The following is a 22,289-nucleotide window of genomic DNA, read 5'->3' on the forward strand; positions in this document are numbered from 1 at the left end:
AATTCGGCCCACCCCTACTATTTTACCCCTGCTAACATTAACAGGTTTTATCACACAACAGATGCAGCATTCCTCAGATGCTCGCATATTGTTGCAGACTTATTACATATGCTATGGGCCTGCCCATCGCGACACACCCTTTGGCGTGCCGTCACTACGGCCTTGTCTATGTGCACTGAGCACCCACACCTACACCACTTGAAGACATGCCAACTGGACCTCTATCAAACGTCTAACAAATACGGAGTGACCTCCCAAATCCAAGACTTGGTATTCATAGTTGCCATACGTCTTATTACAAAGAAAGTCCCCCTCACTCCCGCCTTTTGCTGCCTGGCAGCGTTCAATGGCAAATTTGGCACAAGCTGAGAGCGTGACCCTTCACAGGGATGACACACTAGTGGAAATACCCCATTGACGCATACTGGGACACTATCCTCCTAGCTCTACACATGCACCGTGATGATGATGATGTCCTGGTGCCCACTGTAGCAGCAGAGTACTTGTCGCAATAAGCCATGTTACAATTTGGACACCTCCCCTCCCCCACCTGCTTGCTGACTAACAAGCTGACAATGTGTCTCTGGTGTTTGTGGACTCTCTACCTGGTCCCCACCCTTCAACCTCTCCCACTCTTTTTCTTCATCACTGACAGCCATTACACAACCTTGTGATTAAAACTAGGGACAACGCATTGATCTTTGTAACAGCTGGATGCTGTGGTTCAGGATGTTATTGCTTACAATTGTTTTTCTTCTTCCTATTTGGCATGGTTATTCTTGGAAGAAAAGGGTTGATCTGTATTAGGCCTTCCTTGAACATTAATTGCGTTGCGCCCGATGTTTCAGTGCTCCCCACTATATAATACCTCCTACTGTGTACCAGAAAAGAAACTGCTTTGGATTATACGTACATGTATTGAATAGTGTAAAATATGAGTTACTCACATACTGTGCCAATGTCCAAGTTTAACAAATTGTGTAGTATACTGTGTACCGCTATACTGAACAGTTATATGAGTATTGTACCTGCACGTGTACATCAGTATTGGTTATGAATAGAAAGAGGATGCTATTCATGAAACGTGTTTTCAATAAATAGATTCAAACAAAAAAATGAATATAGTTAAAACAACCGACAAAGAATTACTAAAGGCACATTATTTAAACAAACATGCATCAAAAAATATATCCTACAATTATAATGAAATATTAAAAAAAGATAATTTTAATTCATCAAAGCCTTAATGAATGAATGAATGACATATTTGTATAAAGCTTAAAGTACCCGAAGGTGTCTTAGCGCTAGACATATCAACAACCATGACGGCCAGCAGCCTAAAGAGATACCATTGGCATCGCTCATTGACTTAGTGTAGAAATAACCAGGTCTTCAACTGTCTCCTGAATTTCTGCAAGATGGGTTGTGAGCGAAGAGAGAGAGGCAGGGAATTCCATAGCTTACCACCACAGTATGTAAGCGTTCTTTCGCCCCATTTTGCTCTGGTAATTCTTGGGATCATGACCATTTGCAAGGAGCTCGATCTGAGGTTTCTGCTGGGAATGTACCAGGAGAAGTGATCCTGAAAGAAAGACGGCCCGGCTCTGTATAAGGCCTTCTGGACTACACACAGAGCCTCAAAGGAGATCCTCCTCTCCACCTGCAACCAGTAAAGGCCATACATTAAATGAGAGGTTGGTTTGAACTTGGGGACCTTCAGTAGAGTTCTTGCTACCGCATTCTGTATGGACTGTAGTTTTTTATCAAGTGTTTGGAGGTACCTAAATAGATGGCAGTGCAATAGTCCATCTTCGAGAAGATGAGAGCCATCATTACCGTTTTCTGCAACTCAAACAGAATGAATGGGAGAATTTTCATAAGAACCCTAAGCATAAAAAAACCTGCTGAGGTCACAGCATTAATTTGGGCAGAGAAACATCTTTTGGTGTCAAAGATGACTCCCAAGTTTCTTGCCTTCTTCACTGGCTTAGGTAGAGTGCCCAGCTCCAAGGGCCACCACAATACATCCCAGAAGAAGGTCTCATTTCCAAAGAGCAGAAACTCTGTTTTGTCCGAATTTAGTTTGAGACAGTTTTGCTGCATCCAGCCTCTAACCTGGGCCACACATCTGCAGAAATTGTTTGCATCTTTTTCCACCTGTGACGAAATAGATACCACTATCTGTGTGTCATCCACATAGAAGAATAAGACCAGGACAAAACTATAAATAAGATTGGCCAGAGGGGTGACATACACATTTAAAAGGGTGGGGCTAATTGCAGATCCCCGAGGTACCCCACAGGGATGGGGGAATGTTCTAGACCTTGCATCTCCCATCTCTACCCACTGTTGTCTACCATCAAGAAACAAGCTCAGCAATGTTAATGCAGTGTTACTAAAACCGAGTGAATGAAGTTGTTTAATAAGAAGTACGTGGTGAACCATATCAAAAGCGACGGAGAGATCCAATTGGATTAATGCAGCTCTGCCGCCCTTGTCCACTACTCCTTTTAAATAATATTAAAGTAAAACACCTCTAAAATATGTATTACACATTTTTAAAACACATTCAAATGCAATAAACATGTATATCAATAAACAATGCAAAAACCAAAGGAAATGATGGACGGAGTGTTGAACATTGCAAGCACTCACACCCAGTCAACTGATCTGGGTTTAATCCATCACTGTTCTTTAGCCCTCTCTGCCACCCCAGTTCAGACATGGCCATATGCAAATCAGTCTGACCCTGTGCCTCGTGGGAACAGTCCAGCCCGAACTGCCAAGCCATGTCTTCCCTGGACCGGAAACAAGATTCCTAGGACCGGTTTCTGGCATTTCAGCCGTCTTCAGCCAGGCTTGCTTGAATCCAGTGGCAAAGTGAGCAAGGGACTCACGTCTGAGCATACCCTGACAACTTATGGCGAACAAAGCAAAAACCAAAGGAAATGATGGACGGAGTGTTGAACATTGCAAGCACTCACCCCCAGTCAACTGATCTGGGCTTAATCCATCACCGTTCTTTAGCCCACTCTGCCACCCCAGTTCAGACATGGCCATATGCAAATCAGTCTGACCCTGTGCCTCATGGGAACAGTCCAGCCCGAACTGCCAAGCCATGCCTTCCCTGGACCGGAAACAAGCTTCCTAGGACCGGTTTCTGGCATTTCAGCCGTCTTCACCCAGGCTTGCTTGAATCCAGTGGCAAAGTGAGCAAGAGACTCACGTCTGAGCATACCCTGCCAACTTATGGCGAACAAAGCAAAAACCAAAGGAAATGATGGACGGAGTGTTGAACATTGCAAGCACTCACTCCCAGTCAACTGATCTGGGTTTAATCCTTCACCGTTCTTTAGCCCACTCTGCCACCCCAGTTCAGACATGGCCATATGCAAATCAGCCTGACCCTGTGCCTCATGGGAACAGTCCAGCCCGAACTGCCAAGCCATGTCTTCCCTGGACCGGAAACAAGCTTCCTAGGACCGGTTTCTGGCATTTCAGCGCCTTCAGCCAGGCTTGCTTGAATCCAGTGGCAAAGTGAGCAAGGGACTCACGTCTGAGCATACCCTGCCAACTTTGGCGAACAAAGCAAACACCAAAGGAAATGATGGACGGAGTGTTGAACATTGCAAGCACTCACCCCCACTCAACTGATCTGGGTTTAATCAATCACCGTTCTTTAGCCCACTCTGCCAATGTTCTACTACACACCAACAAAATATACACCTCTAACGCCACAAAATAAGTGTATAGATAAATATCTAAACTTTTACATTTATTAATTATATTTTATATTTGTATTATTACAGTAACTAAATAAATAATGACTGAAGGCACAAAATGTTTAACATAACAGAAGGTAATACTATTATTGTGTTACATGGAAAATACCTACAGCCAAGAAAATGCTTCTACTGAGCATATGAATTGGAAATGTACAAAGTATTATTCCAATGCAGGTTGTGCGAGGGCAACTACTAAAGAAACTGTAGTCATTATTGGTAAAGACCATAATCACCCCACAAATGTAACAGACAAGAAGTGAGAGACGTTTTAGAAAATATAAGAGAAGCAAGCACTAGTACTCAAGAACTCACAACTCAAAAATATACTATCCCAAGTACTTGAACATATAGCGGGCCAATTACCATCACTACTCACCTTAAAGCACCTGATAACACACACTTAAAGGGCCACCAGTGACACTTCACCTAAAACATACAGGGAGATAGATATTCCAGCAAACCTAAAAATTAACCCATAGAGAGGAACCCTTCCTTCTATATGATAGTAAATATAATGACAAACAAATGTGAATCTTCTCTGCCTCTAAAACTTTACTAAAACTGTACCAATATCAAACATGGATGATGGATGGTACATTTAAAATGTGTCCCAAACCATTCTACACACCATTCATGGTGAATTGCAACACACCAATATTCCTTTTGTTTGTGCTCTACTTCCTAATAAACAAAGCAGTACCTACATGGAACTGCTTGACCAAATTGAACAACATAAAACACTTATTACCCCCTAAAAACGAAAGTTGACTTTGAACAAGCTATGATTCAATCTGTCTTCAAAATATATCTCCACACAGCAATACAAGGATGTGAAACCAATTTTAATCAAAGTATATGGCATCACCTACTGAAATGTGCACTAAGGCCCTGATTATGACCTTGGTGGTCGAACCGTCAGGCTGCAGCATTGGTGGTTGGGAGAATGCAGCCAAACTGGTGGAATCCCAACTTCCAAATTTAGAGTTTACCGCTGGCTGGCGGTATGCCAGTGGTGGTGTCTAGTGGCAGTGCCATGCTTCTGCTCACAGAGAGCCTGAGGGCAATGCCACCACACTGCAGCGCCTGCACTGTCATGCAAGCAGTGTTGCCATGCACCATGTTGTGCATGGCACACAGTGCATGCACGACAATGCAGGCATAAGGGGCACGACCTGTGCCCCCACCTACAAATGCCCATGGTACCTGTTTGGGGCCCTTTCCTCTGAACTTTACATGGCATTATCCCTGCCATGAAAAGGTTGGCGGAAAGGCAGGTTGTAATCAGCAAGGCGGTGCTGGCACTGGCACAGCTTCCATGGCCCACCGCTTTCCCCACCGCAGCTGCTGTGATATCCAAGATCCTGGCGGTGGCAGTGGTTCATGGTAGTCTGACTACCATGCTCGTAATCGGTCAGACTACCGATGAGCCAGCAGTTGGACCGACGGTACAGGGGTCTTGGGGCCGCCATCCCAGTAATCAGTCCCTAAGTGTGAAATGCGTCACCAACAGCCAATTTACCTTTGAGATTAAAAAAAAATGATTTCAATAGCCTATGTTCCTATCACAGAAGTAGCTAACCATTACGACATCCTAACAGAAAGCCCCTAATATTACAATAACAAAGAAAAACAAACTCCCCTAATGGACTACTTCAAGGACACATCGCTTGGCAGACCTTATAGGTAAGAACACAGATCTTAATATTAACTTACACTTTAAATTACAAACCATTTCGTAAAAATGTCTCAAAATCAAACAATACCAAATAGCATTAAAATGCAGTAAAACACCCAAAAACATAGTAATGACAATACACACATTCGGACCGAATGCTGTCTTAATGCATAGATCCTTCTCTTAACAGAACTAGTTACAGATGATGTTTGTAAAAGATATTCACACGTGATGCACCTTTTAGAGTCACAGCAATGAACCTCTGCATTTATTACAGCTTGCTTGAGTTCAGCTCTCACAATAAGAGATCGTAAATTTGGCGCTCTGCGGTTAGCAATGACTGGTGGTTTTGGAAAAACCTTTTGCAATTTTTCACAAGTGGACAGTAAGGGAAATGTTTCTTGCATTATATTTCTGCAGTTAGGAGCTGATGGATGATAGTCAACTACAAATCGAGTTCTGTCACTTTTGTTTCTGCCGTTGGTATTCCAAATAAGTGCTTCTCTGGGTAACTGCAAAGACTTGTCAATTTGTTGCTGTATGATATGCAGAGGATAGCCTCGCCTTATAAATAATGTAGCAAGCTCCTGTAGATGGTCTTTACAAGTTTCCTCATTGCTGCAGATGCATCATATTCTGAGTGCTTGGCTGTAGACGATGCTCAGTTTAGTGTGGTGTGGGTGACATGAAGCTCAGTTTAGATACAAATGAGCATCTGTAGGCTTGTGGTACAGATCAGTTGTAATTTTGTGTTCATGAATGGTGAGTAGCACATCCAGAAAAGGGAGATGAGGCTTCTGTTTAGTATTGCTGCTGGTAGATTTGATGGTAGGATGGATATTGTTGATATAAGCTGTAAATTGTTCCAATGTTCTACTTCCTGCATTTCATATTATAAATATGTCATCAATGTATCGTAGCCATACCAGTGGTTTGATGCTAGAAGTAGCAAGTATATAGTTCTCTAGTTTGCCCATGAAGATATTTGCATAGGATGGAGCCATCCGAGTGCCCATGGAAGTCCCTTGCATCTGCAGATAGTGTTTACCATTGAATGTAAAATTGTTGGATTTAATGATAACTCTTGCAAAGTTGGTAAGCGCATTTGTTGATGGCTTTTTCACAGTTCTTTTATTAAGAGCTTCAGATAATGCCATAAGCCCATCCTCATGTGGTATATTGGTGTATAATGATGTAACATCACATGTAGCCAGAAGAGTATCATCATCAAATGTGTAGGTTTGTATATATATATATATACACACACAGGAGGTATTTACACAGAAAATGGTCTTTGAAAGTTAATCACATATAAGAGAGAGCCCTCCCTTGGCGGAGCAATAAGTAATGAGGAAAACAACTAAATCACAAGTTAAAATATTAACCCTGTGAAAATGAGGGAGAAAGAGGGAAAGTGCCAATCAGATACATAAGGAAATATAGTAGAGCCCTCAATCTCCAATAAGTCAGAAATGGAAAGCACCCGTATGTCGTCTAGAAATTCCAGAAAAATGCGTGTGACTCTCTATGTGTACATCAAGACAGGGACCACCACCAGATAGAACAAATGTGGGTTATCTAAAACCACACACTAGTTAAATGAAAAGTGTGTATAATGCATGAAAAAGTAGTGCGAAAAAGTAATGCCACCAATTAGTGCTGTTGCAAGTTATTGGAAAACAGACTGTTTAAACAAGGATGTGCGTCATGCACGAAAAAGCAGAGCACGACACCGACCTCTATTATATCCGGCTCTCTTGAAAACACGGATAACAATTGTCCAAAGTAAGTACTACTCTGTGGGGACAACAAATAGAAAACCCATTCAAATACGATGCAGGGGAAAATTAAAAATCTACAAAAAAAACGCCCTGTATTATGTAAGGAATAAATACTGTTCTGCTTAAATCACTAGCGTGGCGGCACTTCCCAGAAAGGAACTAGGCTTCGTAGGGGAGTTACCGACAACTCCCAAGATCAGAATTTTAATGTCTATAAATGGAAAGTGTGAGGATATTAATACCCTGCTTCACATGGAGCTGTAACATGAATCCAATTGGATGGTAGTGGAAGCACAGCTGGGGACCTTCCACTTACCGAAATGTATTCCTGGCCTTAAAGAGTACTACACCTCGGCATGGGGGAGAGGGGCCATCTGCATCGGAACGACTCAATCGTGTAGATCACCTGACATGGATGAGTACGTTGCTACGCTTAAATACGAGTAGCGCGTAGACAGAAAAGACAGACTATGAGCCATCAACTATGGGATACAGGCTTAAAACTTCAGCCGAGAAGGCTTATAAAAATTTAAACAAAGAAAAGTAGAAGAAATGAACACAAATTAAATAATAAAAAGATAATAAAGAACATATAATCATCACCGATAAACCCAACACCTCGTGTCTCATTACTCCCTGCTGCTCCTCACATTCTACGTCTTTGTGTCACAGTAACACATCTTATACGATATGGAATAGAAGAATATATCACAATAAGTATGATTCCAACAAATGTATATCGGCTATATAGTCAAACATTGATATTATTCGAGACTAGCAGCTTCGCATGTCCTGCACTTCATGTTAATAATAAAGACTAATATAGCAAACTATACGAGTGAAATTTACAAAGATTGCAACACACTTTACTCAGCTCGATCAGCATATTAAAACAAATACAGTATTACAATGTCAATTCCATCAACAATATCAAGGGTAATTTTTCATAAGGAACACTCCAAAATATATAGTCTCACTCCAAATCTGAGAGTAGTTACGCAGTGTATACGACAATATATACAATGATATTTACGTAACTCTTGCAAGAATAGGGAAAAGCAGGTGTTCTCCTATATGTACAAGAAGATGACCTTACTTCCAGGTAATAGATGTAAATCAAGTATAAGCTGGGAGAAAATCTGTCTATCAATTGAATGAATGCACCCTGGTATACTTAGTGCAACGGTGCCCAAATTTCATCTCGGTCATTCAAACCAGTAGTGGCCGTATGGTATTTTTCAATCAACCTTGCGTCTAATCAATCCAGTTTTATTTGTATATTGTCTCTATCAACATTTTGGAGTACAATCAAAACAGACCATTGGATTTCATCTTCAGTATGGCTCTGATTTTGAATGTGCTCAACCGATGGTGCTGCTTGAGTCTTACAGTTTACCCTGGATTTGTGTTGCAGAATTTGTTTTTTTATGGGTTTAATAGTCTGCCCTATATAAAACATATTGCAGGGACACTTCAAGCAGTAAATTAGTTTTTTTGTGTTACAATTAGAAAAAGACTTTTGTACTTGTTGTTGCCCATTAATTGTAACTTGTTTAGAATCAACAGTCATCCGACATGCAGCACAATTGTGGCATCTAAAATGTCCAACAACTGGTGGTAAGCCCACCATTCCTATAAAATATTTTTTTATCTGTTCAGTCGGTCGAACTGCTTTCACCAGTTGTTGGCGGAGATTTTTTCCTTTCCGAAACGCAAATAGGGGTTTTGGAATTCCTAAGTGGCTCGCCATTCTCCAGTTGTTCAAGATTATCTTTTTTATTTTGTTTGCCTATGGATAGTAAGTCAGAACACAAGCGAGCAGTGAAACCTCAGGACGCTGTTTTGGGGTAAGTAACTCTTCCCTTTGGGTATACCAGGCTCTTCTTAAAGCAGTCTTAACCAATATACGCGGGTACCCTCTATTTAACAGTTTATTTTTTAGTGTTTAAGTGTTAGTGAAATAATCCTCTTTATTTGTACAATTTCTCCTAATTCTAAGAAATTGCCCATACGGCAAATTTTCTTTCAAACTTCTTGGGTGTCCACTAGAGAAATGTAACAAAGTATTCCTGTCTGTCGGTTTGGTATACAGATTGAATTCTAATACACCATTTTTATGTTGTATCCCAACATCCAGGAAATTGATCTTTTCACTGTCACTAGACACAGTAGATTTCAAATCTGCTACCCTTGTATTTAGCCAATTATGAAAATGGGTCAAGGTCTGGTAATCGCCTTCCCAAATTATCAATCAGGGGTTTATAAAGCACGCTACTCACCCGTGAGGGTCTCAAGGCGCCAGGGGGAGGAGGGTGGACGACATCATAAAGATGTCGTCTACATAGCGACACCAATATCCAATATATGACTTAAAATGTTTTTTGTCGCCATATATCCATTATTTTTCATATTCATTCATGACAAGGTTAACTATTTCCAGGGTGAAGTTACACCCCATAGCGACTCCCTTTACTTTTAAATAGAGAAAGCCTTTGAAATTTTAAAAATTGTTTTTGAGGCATATTGTAGCTAAAGACACTATACAATCTTTTGGTACTTGGTGGGGTTGATATCGCTGGTCTAGTGTATTTCTCAAGACCAATAATGCTTCATCCTGCGGTATATTAGTATATAATGATTCGATATTGAAATATACTAAAAGTTATTTATCTTTGTCATAAGGGAGGTTCTCCATCTTCAATATCAAATCCATGGTATCCCGTACATATGATTTCGTTTTTTCAGCAAATGGAATCAGAAAAGTGTCAATGTATTTGGCCAATGGTTCTAATAATGAACCACATGCAGAAATAAACGGCCTCCCAGGGGGATTATCAATGCTCTTATGTATTTTTGGCAATACATATATATTCTGTATGTCATATTTGTCAGCATTTAGAAAATCAAATTCATTTTTGCAAATCCAACCTTCAGCTAAGGCTTCAGTTGGAAGGTGTAATATTTGAGCTCTCAGCCTGATGGTGGGATTGCTATTGAGTGGTCTATAATGCAAGGTATTGGACAATTGTTTCATAACTTCCTGATCATTGTTCTCTTTAACCCAAAGGACAATCCCTCCCCCTTTATCCGCTGGCTTGATAACTATGGCCGAGTTATCGGATACATTTTTAAGGGCCAGTAATTCATTTTTACTGCAGTTGGCATTATAATAAATATTTTTTTCATTAACGGAATCTAATTCTTGCTAGATTTATTCCTTGAAAGCTAAGACTTCAATTGGCATTAAAGAACTTTCTGGACAAAAAAGCAATTTGTTTCTTAATCTACTTGTATTGTTTTGTTTTTCAAAATTCCTCTCTAAGTAAAATATTTTTAGTCTAATTTTCCGCAGAAAATGCAATACTTCTGTTTTTGTATCCACTGGATCTTGCAGTGTAATAGGGATAAAAGAAAGACCCTTATAAAGCAAATTCATTTCTGTCTGAGATGGTATATATTTTGGCCGATTATAGACTGGATTGGACTCGGCTCTATTGGTCGCCTCATTATTTGGTCTCAAAGTCCATATATCCTCCTCCGTGTTCTGAAAAGACCCGGATCTTAATTTAGGTATTGAATTGGGTTCTGGTTCTGACCCCTCCATATTCCTCCGTCCCCTCTCCCTCTGTTCCTGCCTTTGCCTAAAAAAGGTTGGACTCTCGGGCATGGGAAATAGGGTTGGTAGTTGGTGTATTGGCCTTGGTCTGGATCTGAAGAGGTATCAGAGAAAGTTATAAACTTTAGAAGGGATATTCCTCTGTATTGTAAATTGAGTGAACTGGGGTTATTTTTCAAACAGAAGTCTTCCTTGAGAAAGGGATATACTTGCTCTTTGTTAAAGTTTTTTATATCCCTCGACACCTTTGTTGTTTTTTGGCTATAAGCATGTACTTTGAAATGTTTTTTTCAACTGACTCTAATAATGCCTTTGCATCTGTGATTGTTGAGTCACCTATAATTCCTTCTTCCAACTCCTTAATCTCTTTAAATTCCTCTTCATTAACTCTTAGAGCGGTTTCTACTGATAGTGCAATCCAGTTTCTAGAGCATTTGGTGCACACACCACTACATTGTAATAGATACGTTTTATCAAATACAAAGATTACTGGTATATATTTCACGTGCAGCCCTGCCGGAATGTTATTGTTCTTTAGATGTTCTGAAAGAACCTGGGCATGCAATTGGGTTCAGCTATTTTTCGTTTTAAGTTGTTTGAGTCTTTCTATTTTGTCCACATTCGTAATTTTTGTGGCTGGGTTGGTCTACACTCAACAATGATGGAATCTGGAGTAATTTATTCATTTCTTCATCCGTGTAACTGACTATTTGTTGCTCAGTAATATCTAGAATAAAACTATCTGTGAACGAATACCTCCAAAGACAGCACTAAATGTGCTGACTACCAAGGGACCACTAATGTTATGTTATTTGACAATACATTACTTTCTGTCAATGTGTGGAGAAAACGACAAAAGGAACTGCAACCCTCACACTTAACAAAGTGCAATAGGAAACTATGGATATAAAGGGGGTTTGCAATAATACTCCACCTGAGCAGGAAGACACTGAAAATACTGGAAAAGGGCCGCAGTTCAAGCCCCAATGCCAAAAGGCATGTTTGGAAACATCTCTGCACCCTGTGGAGGGCACCATGTGGTGTCTGCAACACGATGCAGAGATGTTGTGCCCCCCAGGGAACATAGCGGATGGCCATGAGGGACAGGGACCCTGCTAGGGGCCCCAAAAACGCCTTTCTGCCAGTCTGTTCACGTCGGAAGAACTGACGTGTAATGGCTGTGGTGAATGAGATCGGACCGACCACCCAACTGGCTCCTTGAGCTCGTCGGAAGCGGTCGGTCAGTCCTTGGGCAAATGCGGTCCTACCGACCTCATCGTAATGCGGCGGTCTGATAGTGGTTAGAGATGTCGGTGGGACCGACACCGATGGCACGTCAGTGTTGATTCCACCAACATTGTGATGGGGCTCATAGTTTACACAACTTTACTATAGACCCCCAATCTTAGAAACTCCTTAAAAATTGACAAATACACACTAACCTTTAGTGATGAACAGCAGAATCTTACTGTGAATTCTTCCTTCCAGAAACAACCGAAAATACCACCAATAGACTACTAAATATAGTTAGCAGTAGAAGAAATGACCACCTAATAAAAGTAAAAAAGACTCTCTCCCCATAGGAAAATCTTTTTTTTTTTTATTTTGTAAAAAAGTGTTTAGAAATTAAAAAAATATTAAACATGTACAACAATGTTATGAATATATAAGTATTTTGCTTTTATTATCCTTGTTAATGAAATAATTTTAAGAAATTAAACTTTGTCCCTCATAACAATGCCGGTCTTCCGAGCATCTGAACGACATTGTTTCGGGATCGGGAACGCCCGAAAAGTAGGCAGTGGTCCTGACCTCCAAATTACGATGTCATGCCATGAAGGCAGTCGGAAACGGCTAGTGCTGTGGCCTAGAAAAGGGCCACAGCACAGGCCTCAATACAAAACGGCATGCTTGGAAACATCCCTGCACCGTATGCCAAGCACCATGGGGCCCCATAGTTGAGGCCCAAGGGAAATGGGGCCCTGCTAAGGGCCCTAAAAGTCCCTTATTTACAGCCTTTCTATGGTGGTCAGACCGCCATGGAATACCTACAGAGGTGTCTGAGCATGCATAGTCAATTGTAGGGTATTATGTTCCAACCGATGGTCGGAAGAATCAGTCGGTCCCTCTGCACCAGATATCAGTTGGACCGCCACTGACAGGCAGTTGGTGGCAGTCCATCCGACATCGTGATCGGTCCCTTTATGTTACCACATCAATACAAACACAACTATTACAAATGATTTCACAATACTAACATAGGAATAACTATTCCCAGATCACTACAAACAAACTAAACACATATTTTTAACATTTAATGGTTAAAAATAACTATACACACTACAATTTAATTTAACTGAGTGATGGCATTATACATGATGGGGCTGATTATGAGTCCAGCGTTCCAACTGCTGGACCACCATTGCAGTGGTTTTGAGAATGCTGCTGAACCGGCTGCATCTCAACTGCCATGTTACAAGTTAACCACCGAGCCGGCTGTGTGCCAGCATTGCCTTTGAGGCAGTGTCATGCTTCAAAGTGAGCCTGAAGCCAATGGCACCACCTGCAACACCTGCACTGTTGTACGCACACTGTTGCCAGGTACCATGTCATGTATGGCACACAGTGCACGCACAACAGTGCACGCATAGGGACGCACAACATGTGCCCCAGCCACAGTGGCCAATGGACAAAAGCACCCGGTGCTGTGTTTGGGGTCCCTTCCCTGCCTTTCTGCCAACCCTTTCATGGTGAGGTGTCCGCCATAAAAAGGTTGGCAGAAATCAAGCTCCAAATTTGCATGGAGGGGCCTGCACCAACTCCAATGCCCCTGCCTTCCCCACCGCAGGGGGACCCAGGGTCCACCTGGAGGCAGTGGTCTTGTGGCGGTCTGACCACCAAGTTTATAGTCGGGTGGTCAGACCACCTACTCAGCTGAGGTGATCTCGCTGTCGATGCCATGGCAGACCCCGGACTGCCAGAGTCATAATCAGCTGGACAATCTGCTAAATCAAGTATTCCAAATACAATACAAAGTAACAACGTAAGGTGTAGGTCACTAAACGGGCAACATTGACAATTCCCACTCCATTATAAATGAACTCTGGAAGATGTTGGACATTAAAGGGGAAACATTTCCTATTCTGGCAAGGGCAAAACAGTGAAGAAGTTAACTAATTAAGATACACATCATTTAAAATAGCAGCTATGTGTGTAATGATTTATCTATGGTTTCAAGATAAAATGACATGCATTTTTAATGTACAAACTCCACTATGCAGACTCCTCAACTGCAAACTCAATATTAGACTACACCTTTGTCTCTCAAAGCCGACAGTAATCATTGTCCTCAAGAAAGCACACTCCGAATGAACATGCCCACCTTCGACCGGACGTGGGCCCTCTCAGGAACGAACCCCACAATCAACTATAGAAGAGTAAAATGTATATACGCATCAAGCGGGAGCTTCTTGCAAACCGCAACACTCCTCTTCGATTCATGGACTGGAACAAGGGAAATTGAGAAATGGGAGTCCTTTGCAGTGCCAATTAAATCAAGGGCACACCTCAGCCACAACAGTATGAAGCACATTTTAAAAGCACGAAAAACCCAAATCAAGTTCATTAAAAACTTAATTTACAGTACGCTGAGATACCTTCAACACAATCAAACCAACAAAGTTCATTCAGCACTGCTGTGACAGCAAAACGTTCAGCTAAAGAGACAAAAATAGGATGGAAAAACTGCACGCTGATATCAATCGGAGAGACAGCACAAGATTTTGGGGAACAATAAACTGCTTTGTCCTCCCCATACACTAGAGCATTTCATCCAACATCTCAGAAGAAGACTGGGCAAGTTATCTTGGAGACCTACAGGCCACAGGATCAAAAACCATAATACACACAAGAGGAGCTTCCTCAGAGATCCACCGGGAGGGAGGGAGCGCCTCAGTACCTCCAGTAGCAGTGGGAAATACGCCAATTTCTGTATTCTCAAGTTTCAACATCATGGCAATCAAACTTAAAATAGGAAACAGAAGGAGAGAAGGGGCCCCGGGCCCAAATGGAATTCCACTGGTTTTGTTTAAACAAGATGCAGAACTCTGGGACAATGCTCTCGAACCTCTCTTCACTGAAATAAGGCAAATTGGCACACTTCCACCCTCCTGGAGGGACTCGATAATCTCCCCAATTTTTAAGTTGGCAGATAGGTCGTTGCCAAAAAAATACAGCTTAGTAACTCTCCTAGACAACAAGGCAAAATTCTTCACAGGAACACTCCTAGAACAGCTCAAGTCCTGGGCCAAAGAGAAATCAATCACTCCCCTTAAGCAGACCGGGTTTGCAAAGTCCATCGGGACAACAACAAACATCTTGACCATGGCATTTCCTGATCGACAAGGAAGAATCAACAAAAATTCCATTACACCTATGTTTTATTGACTATAAGGCTGCTCTTGACCATGTAAATTGTAACAGGCTATGGGCCAAAGCGGCAAATTGTGCATTCCACAGACTTCGCTGAACTTGATAATCAACCTGCACACAGATATATGGGTTCAGATAAAGCTGGGTGATGGATCTACTCTGTCAAGATGCATCCCAACCAAGAAGGGACTTAAACAGAGATGTGTACTGGCCCTGATGGAGCAGGGTTTTGCATAACTAAAATCTGCTCAAATTTAACCCTCAGTAATATTATTAACAGTGTGCTGTGAGAAAATGTGTATAAAAATGCTAACATGGGAAAATGCTTTTCCGCATGTGTAAAGTACACATGTGTACTAATGCATGAAAACTAGGCCGCATTTGCTTATAAATCTTGATAAAACTAATGCTGCTTTTGTGCACGTTAATAATATTCTGCTAGAAATAACATGGGTTGTGCATGGGTTACTGCAATGCAAGCATGGGCCTACACTTCTGCATGGCAGTATGGGGTTAACTTTTGTAAACGGGAAAATTAATAGAAAATTAAATAAGCTCTGAACGAGGAATGGAAATGCAAAGGCACAGAGTGACCTTCATGAAGTGCTGACTGACTGCCAAGCTGCAGAAGAATAAGAGATATCAGTGGAAGCAAAGCAACTTCCTTATGAGATGGCAGAGGCAAAACAAACAGAGCGTGAAAGACTTGCTACATTCGATACATGTATTGCTCTTCAGGAAATACGTGGTGAGATTATGTTTTAAAATGTTTTTGGGGTAAAGGATGGTGTAATGTCGAAAGTTTAAAACTATAAGTTAGTGAATAAAATGATCACGCTAAGAGTGGTGTGACAGAGACACCCCCGTTCTTAACCAATAAGAGACGAAGTTTGTGCTCGTATTGAAACAAATCTGGGTTTGACATTTAGATTTTAGGGTATCACTAAAGTGTCTCGGGGGTGTGGTGGGTAGGTTCGGCGGGTGTTAGTTAGCAGGTGATCATTGCTGTTGTCATTTTGCTGTTACCAGACAGAGGCCTACTTGTTCTTGACTCCTGTTTAAATCTTTGACATTCGACTCTTCTCGAAGGCCTTACTGCTCTACTTGGCCAGTGGGGTAGTTTCCCTGTTTTCTTTAGGCTAGTATAATAATCCGAATTCGCATAATCATTTTGCAAACGTATATTTGTCTCTGAAACTTTTCTCTCGTCACCTATCCACTCCTTTAATGCATTATTATTTGATATGAGTTTGCTTTCTTCCATTGCAAGTATATGTTCTCTGTGACAAAACATGTTTTGCATTGTGTAACTGTGCATGATGAGCATTCATTTCATATTATTACGATAAACATTTAACAATACATATACCGAGTCTATTATTATTTAGTAGTATTGATGAGTGCATAATTATTATAATCAACTAGTCAACTACATTATCTATTGCCACAAATGTACTGTAGAGAGAAATGCAAATTCTAAACGTGTAGTCGGTAAGTCAGATATAAATTTGCATCACACTGAACCCCAGCATGAAGGGATTAGTTGGGTAGCGTAGATGGGCCTATGTATATGGAAAATTATTGATCCCTGATCGCTGGATCAGTTTTGGTAGCAGAGGATGGTTAATTATTGATTAGTTTGGTAATAATTATTGATTATTGATTTATTGGTTACGAACATGAATAGTTAGTATTTTGTTGTATGTTGTTTGGAAGTACGGGTACAGAGTTACCTAAGATCCTGGGATGATGGTATTTAGCCTATGTGGGAGAGGAATAGTGCGGAAAGATATACACACTGCAGAAGTACTTTGTTGTTATAATATTGGACAGCGAATGGCTGTTGATGTTATTTTACAGACTTATTCGTTTGATAGAAGACTGTTTGAAATAATGAGGGGTCCACTTCCGAAACTCTGGCCTTACATCCCCAAAGGAGTACCAAGACTTCTTTCTGAAAGGAAAGTCCTCTTCTGAAACTTTGCCCAGTATCCCTAGAGGAGTATCAAGTCCTCCTTTAACTTGATTGAGAGTAGAGTAGCGCTGGTCGTTATTTTTACTAGAAACGAAAAACATCTCTTTTTGAGAGGCAAACTATCTTTTATTAGTGGAGCAGACAAAGTAGCATTGTTTTGTGTTGTTTCCAACAAGAAATTAGTTGAGAAAATCTAGAAATTGCCGTATTATTTTGTAAAGGGAGGGTCAATAGCAGGAGTAATACTGGCATCACAAAAAGGCCGTATTGCCATTGGTCAGACAGCCGGTGTGCAGTGAACTGTGATTAGTTGGTGGCTGTGAGCTGTGCTTCTATTGGTCAGAATAGTAGATACGTAGAGAGCTGTGATTGGTTGGTTGCTGTGACTCGCGCTGGCATTGGACGAGTGCTAGCAAATAGAAATAGCAGAATTACGGAAGAACTTTTGATTTGTTTACTGAGATTTTTAGCGTAAAGAGTTGAAAAATGAAGATGGTAAATAGAATAAAAGATTTCTTTAAAAAAGACAAGCCGATAATTACTAGAGAGTGACTTCCTGTACATCGTCCAAGAATGCCTGCTTCATATATATCATTAGAACGTGGAAATTATATGTGCTCATGGCTAGAAAAGTGGATGAGTATACAGAAGATGATGGAGTTTTAGCTTTTCCGGAGCATGGTACATTTAATGTAAGGATTTTGGAAAATTTGAGAGGGCGAATGAATTCATTGAAACCAAATCCTTGACCTACGCAGTATGGAGCACTTGAGGAGTGGGAAAATGAGGCTTATAAAAGGGAGAGAGACAGGAATGGGATAAAGTACAGAAATATTATTTCGAGGTATTCTGAGGCTAGATGGGATTATCAAATGAAGAGATAGCGGAGAGATGTGTGTGCAGATGGATTATATCCAGTGATAGTTGCTGAAGATCAGACGGGAGGTAAATGTAAGGAAAAGAAGAATAACACAGAGACTTCAGAACAAGATGTAGACCCGGATGAGATTGTTGATGAGTTAATGGATGGAATATTGTTAAAAAGACCTCCACCATACCAGGAAAGTTCAGGGGAAACAGTTCCAAATGCACCATTGTTTGAAATACAAGTTCCTCAGGTACCACAAGCTCCACAGGTTCCACAAGCTCCACAAACTTCACAGGTTACACAAGTTCAGGTAGCTAAACAAGTTTCATCAGGAACACGAGTTTTGCAGGAGAATGAGATTGATTTGTTGAACAAGGCGAGAGAGTAATTAACTCAAAGAATTAGTCAAATGAGTTTGAATGCAGAAACATTATCGGTACCAGTAACAATTGGTCCAATAGTTCCATTGTATAGTGAGAATCAGAATATATTGAGAGTACATGCTTTGACAATTCCAGTGAATAATGCCAGGAATGTTAGTTGATCGGAACAAGTTGAGGCGAGTACTTCATTGATTGATCTTCCAATTAGTGAAAATGTGACTGAAACACCCAAGAGAGTGTACGAATGGACCATCGAGAAATAGTACAAGATGCTAGAGGGACAACTTCAGCGTCAGGGAGTTCAACAGGTCCTTAACCAGAAGAGTTTGATGACTGGATAAGAAGAATGGAAAATTAAAAGTCTCAATCGAGTGTAGATGTAGCTAGGCTGAACGTGGATCTAGAAGAAATGATTATTGGTACTATAAATCCATAGAGATTGAGTATGTACCGCGATGATGAGTTGTTGTTTTTATGTAAGAGTATTACATGGAAAGCAAAGAATTTCCTTGAGAAGTTGGCAGAAGCTGGAGTTGACAGAGAAGTTTAAGGTTTTGCAGAAAACATATCTATAACTGGATTATACTGATACAGATTTAGAGAGTTTGAATATGTCTGGTAAACGATTGCAAATAAAAGAATTAATGAATGCTTTGAAGAAATGGGATGATTTAGAAAGATGGAAAAGGCAGATGGGCGAAAAAGAACGAAGAAATGCTTGCAAGTAAAAATTATCCCTCATTTCAATAAAGTGAAGCAGAACAGGCTGAATTGGTATGCCCAATGAGAGAAGTTCCAGGTGGTGGATATGTTCATGTTCCTTGGACAAGACAGGATATATTATCCCTTATGAATGATTTTCCTAGATTGATGGAAAAACCTGTCGAGTGGTACAAACAGGTGGAGAGGTTTGTAAAAGTTTCAACATTTTTCCTGAAAGATTTAGATGGTTTGTTTGAGATTGTGGTACCAGCTGATTTATGGACGGAGTGTAAAATTACTGTTGATTGGCCTACGGAAGTATATCCTAGAGATGTGAAAACAGTTGCACCTTCAGAAGAGGTGATGAAAAAATATATATGTGATCACGTTTCTGAAAAATAAGATTTCACCAAAATAAACAGTTTGGGTTAACACCTTCACTGCTAGGCCTTTTTTTGGGCTATTTGGGGTAGTTCGCGCTTAGGCCCCTGTAACGTTTTGACCACATAAGATATCCACGCCAAATTTGCTTTCTTTTTTTCCAACACCATGGGGGTTCTAAAGGTACCCAGGGTTTGTGGAAAAATGGGAAAAACGGCTACAGATGAAAGTGTCTGGCTTTTTCCCTGCAAATGGTATCAAAAAAGGGGTTGTGGTGTTGAAATCAACATCTTCCCAGCTTTTAGGGACAGGCAGACTTTTGTCAGAAAATCAAAACATTTTACACAGTTTTGGCATTTTTGTGGGACATGACCTATTTTTGCTATTTTTTGTGCTTTCAACCTCCTTCCAGTTAATGGTAGAAATGGGTAGGAAAGCAATAATGGATCCTGGAAAGCTATACATTTTAGTAAAGTAAACAAAATTCTGACTTCAGAAAAAGGGGTCATTTGTGTAGATCCTTCAAGGTTTCTTTATAGAAACTAACAGTTAAATACAGGAAGAATTGAAAATTAGTTGAAAAAAACAGCCATTTGTGCCAACGTTTTCACCTGTAACTTCTTCTAATTGTGACAGCTGTTTGAAAGCAATATACCGTTACATCCGCTAGACCTTTCTAGTTGTGGGGATATATAGGACTTATAGGTTCACAAAGAATCCGACTAACCCAGAGCCAATAACTGAGCAGCGTCCTGCAATGGTTTTTCATTATGTTCCGGGTATATAGCAAAAACCCAGGTGACCCCCCCCTTGCAAAACCAGGTCGTTTTGTGATAGGCAAATTTGATGTTGCCTCAATATGTTTTGGGCCCTTGCCTGTCGCGGGTACTTGGGCCTCCCACACAAGTGAGGCACCACTTTTTCGGGAGACCTGGGGGAACGCTGCATAGTAGGAAATTTGTGTCAGCCCGGTGATGCCACAACTTTCACACACAAAAATGTGTGGAAAAGAGATTTTTTCAGCTAAATTTGAGGTCTGCAGGGGATTCTGGGTAAGAAAAAGTTTTGGTATCCACGCAAGCCATACCTCCCTATAATCCCCCGGGTATCTAGTTTTCAGAAATGTGTGGGTTTGGTAGGTTTCCCCAGCTGGCCGCCGAGCACTGGGCCAAAAACCCAGGTGACTCCTCCTTGCAAAACCAGGTTGTTTTGTGATAGGCAATTTTGATGTCGCCTCATTATGTTTTTGGCCCTTGCCTGTCACGGGTACTTGGGTCTCCCACACGAGTGAGGCACCATTTTTATCGGGAGACCTGGGGTAACGCTGGGTGGTAGGAAATTTGTGTCAGCCCGGTGATGCCACAAATTTCCCACACAAAAATGTGTGGAAAAAGTGTTTTTTTCTGCTAAATGTGAGGTTTGCAGGGGATTTTGGGTAAGAAAACGTTGGGGGATCCATGCAAGCCATACCTCTCTGGAATCCGTCGGGTGTCTAGTTTCCAGAAATGTGTGAGTTTGGTAGGTTTCCCTAGATGGCCTCCGAGCCCGGGCCCAAAAACTCAGGGGACCCCCCTTGAAAACCAGGTTGGTTTGTGGTAGGTAATTTTGATGTTGCCTCACTAGGTTTTGGGCTCTTGTCTGTCGTGGGTACTTGACCCACCCATGCGAGTGAGGTACAAATTTTATCGGGAGACCTGGGAGAATACTGTGTAGAATTGTGAGGAATCTTTTTTTTTCTTTACAAAGTTTGATGAACAGAACCTGGTGAGCGTCAGACAAGTCACCCCATCCTGGATTTCCCTTGGTGTCTAGTTTTCAAAAATGTACAGGTGTGCTAGGTCTCCCTATGTGCCAGCCACGCTAGGGCCCAAAATCCACAGGTAGGCATATTACTAAAAAAAGTAGGTGCCTAGTGGGCCTTCTGCTGCCCTGGGGGGGAATCGGGGGAGGGGAGTGTAATGATGTAACATGGCTCCATGCCAGAACACTAGGCATGGAACCAGCTTGTTCTGAGGTTCTGTCATGTGAGGGTTCTATGATGACAGTTGATATGCTGGCTGTTGGTTGAGGCTGTAATAAATACCTCTTACCACATATCTTCATCTGGTGTAGATTCACTTTATTACACTGGCGACGTTTGGGCAGAGAAAAGAACCCAGAGGAAGGGACAGCCTCAACAACAACAAAGAAGGAAGAGCTTGGATTATTTCAGAGAAAAAAAGGTGATAACTTACAGAGACGTGCTGGATGAGGATCGAGCGTTTTGAAGCATGTTCAAGCAGTGAAAAGTGGGAAATTGCGGTTGTAAGAGCCTTGTGGAAAGCTGTTTGAGCAGGTACTGAGGATCAAAGTGGTCTCTGTATGCTTCACGATGTCTGAAGGTCAGTGAGCAATTGAAAAAGGACTGAAGGCTGTGGGAAAGGTTGGCGGCCATCTTGAGTGTGGTGAAAGGAGAAGAACAAGCCAGACTAACTGAAGAAAATAGAACGGATGTTTGGTTGCGGCCATTTTGAGTGAGGAAAACGATCCGAGATTGCTCAAAGAGGAAGCAAGCCCAACTGCCTGAAGAAAATGGACCAAATGTTTTGTGGCGGCCATCTTAGATGAGGAAGAGTTTGGTTGCGGCCATTTTGAGTGAGGAAAACGATCCGAGATTGCTCAAAGAGAAAGCAAGCCCAACTGCCTGAAGAAA

The 22,289-nt window shown here is 41.3% G+C and overlaps 1 long non-coding RNA gene across 1 annotated transcript in view; it reads right to left on the reverse strand.

Annotated features, from left to right (window-relative positions):
- Window positions 1-21,956, reverse strand: part of LOC146784492 (uncharacterized) — a 239,689-nt gene extending 217,733 nt beyond the window's left edge. Inside the window, exon 1 of the long non-coding RNA XR_014970839.1 lies at window positions 21,832-21,956. This is a non-coding gene — a long non-coding RNA (uncharacterized LOC146784492). The remainder of the gene's footprint in view (window positions 1-21,831) is intronic.
- Window positions 21,957-22,289: the final 333 nt, after the last annotated feature.

The sequence above is a fragment of the Triturus cristatus genome, chromosome 11 (genome assembly GCF_964204655.1).
Source record: "Triturus cristatus chromosome 11, aTriCri1.1, whole genome shotgun sequence".
Taxonomy (NCBI): domain Eukaryota; kingdom Metazoa; phylum Chordata; class Amphibia; order Caudata; family Salamandridae; genus Triturus; species Triturus cristatus.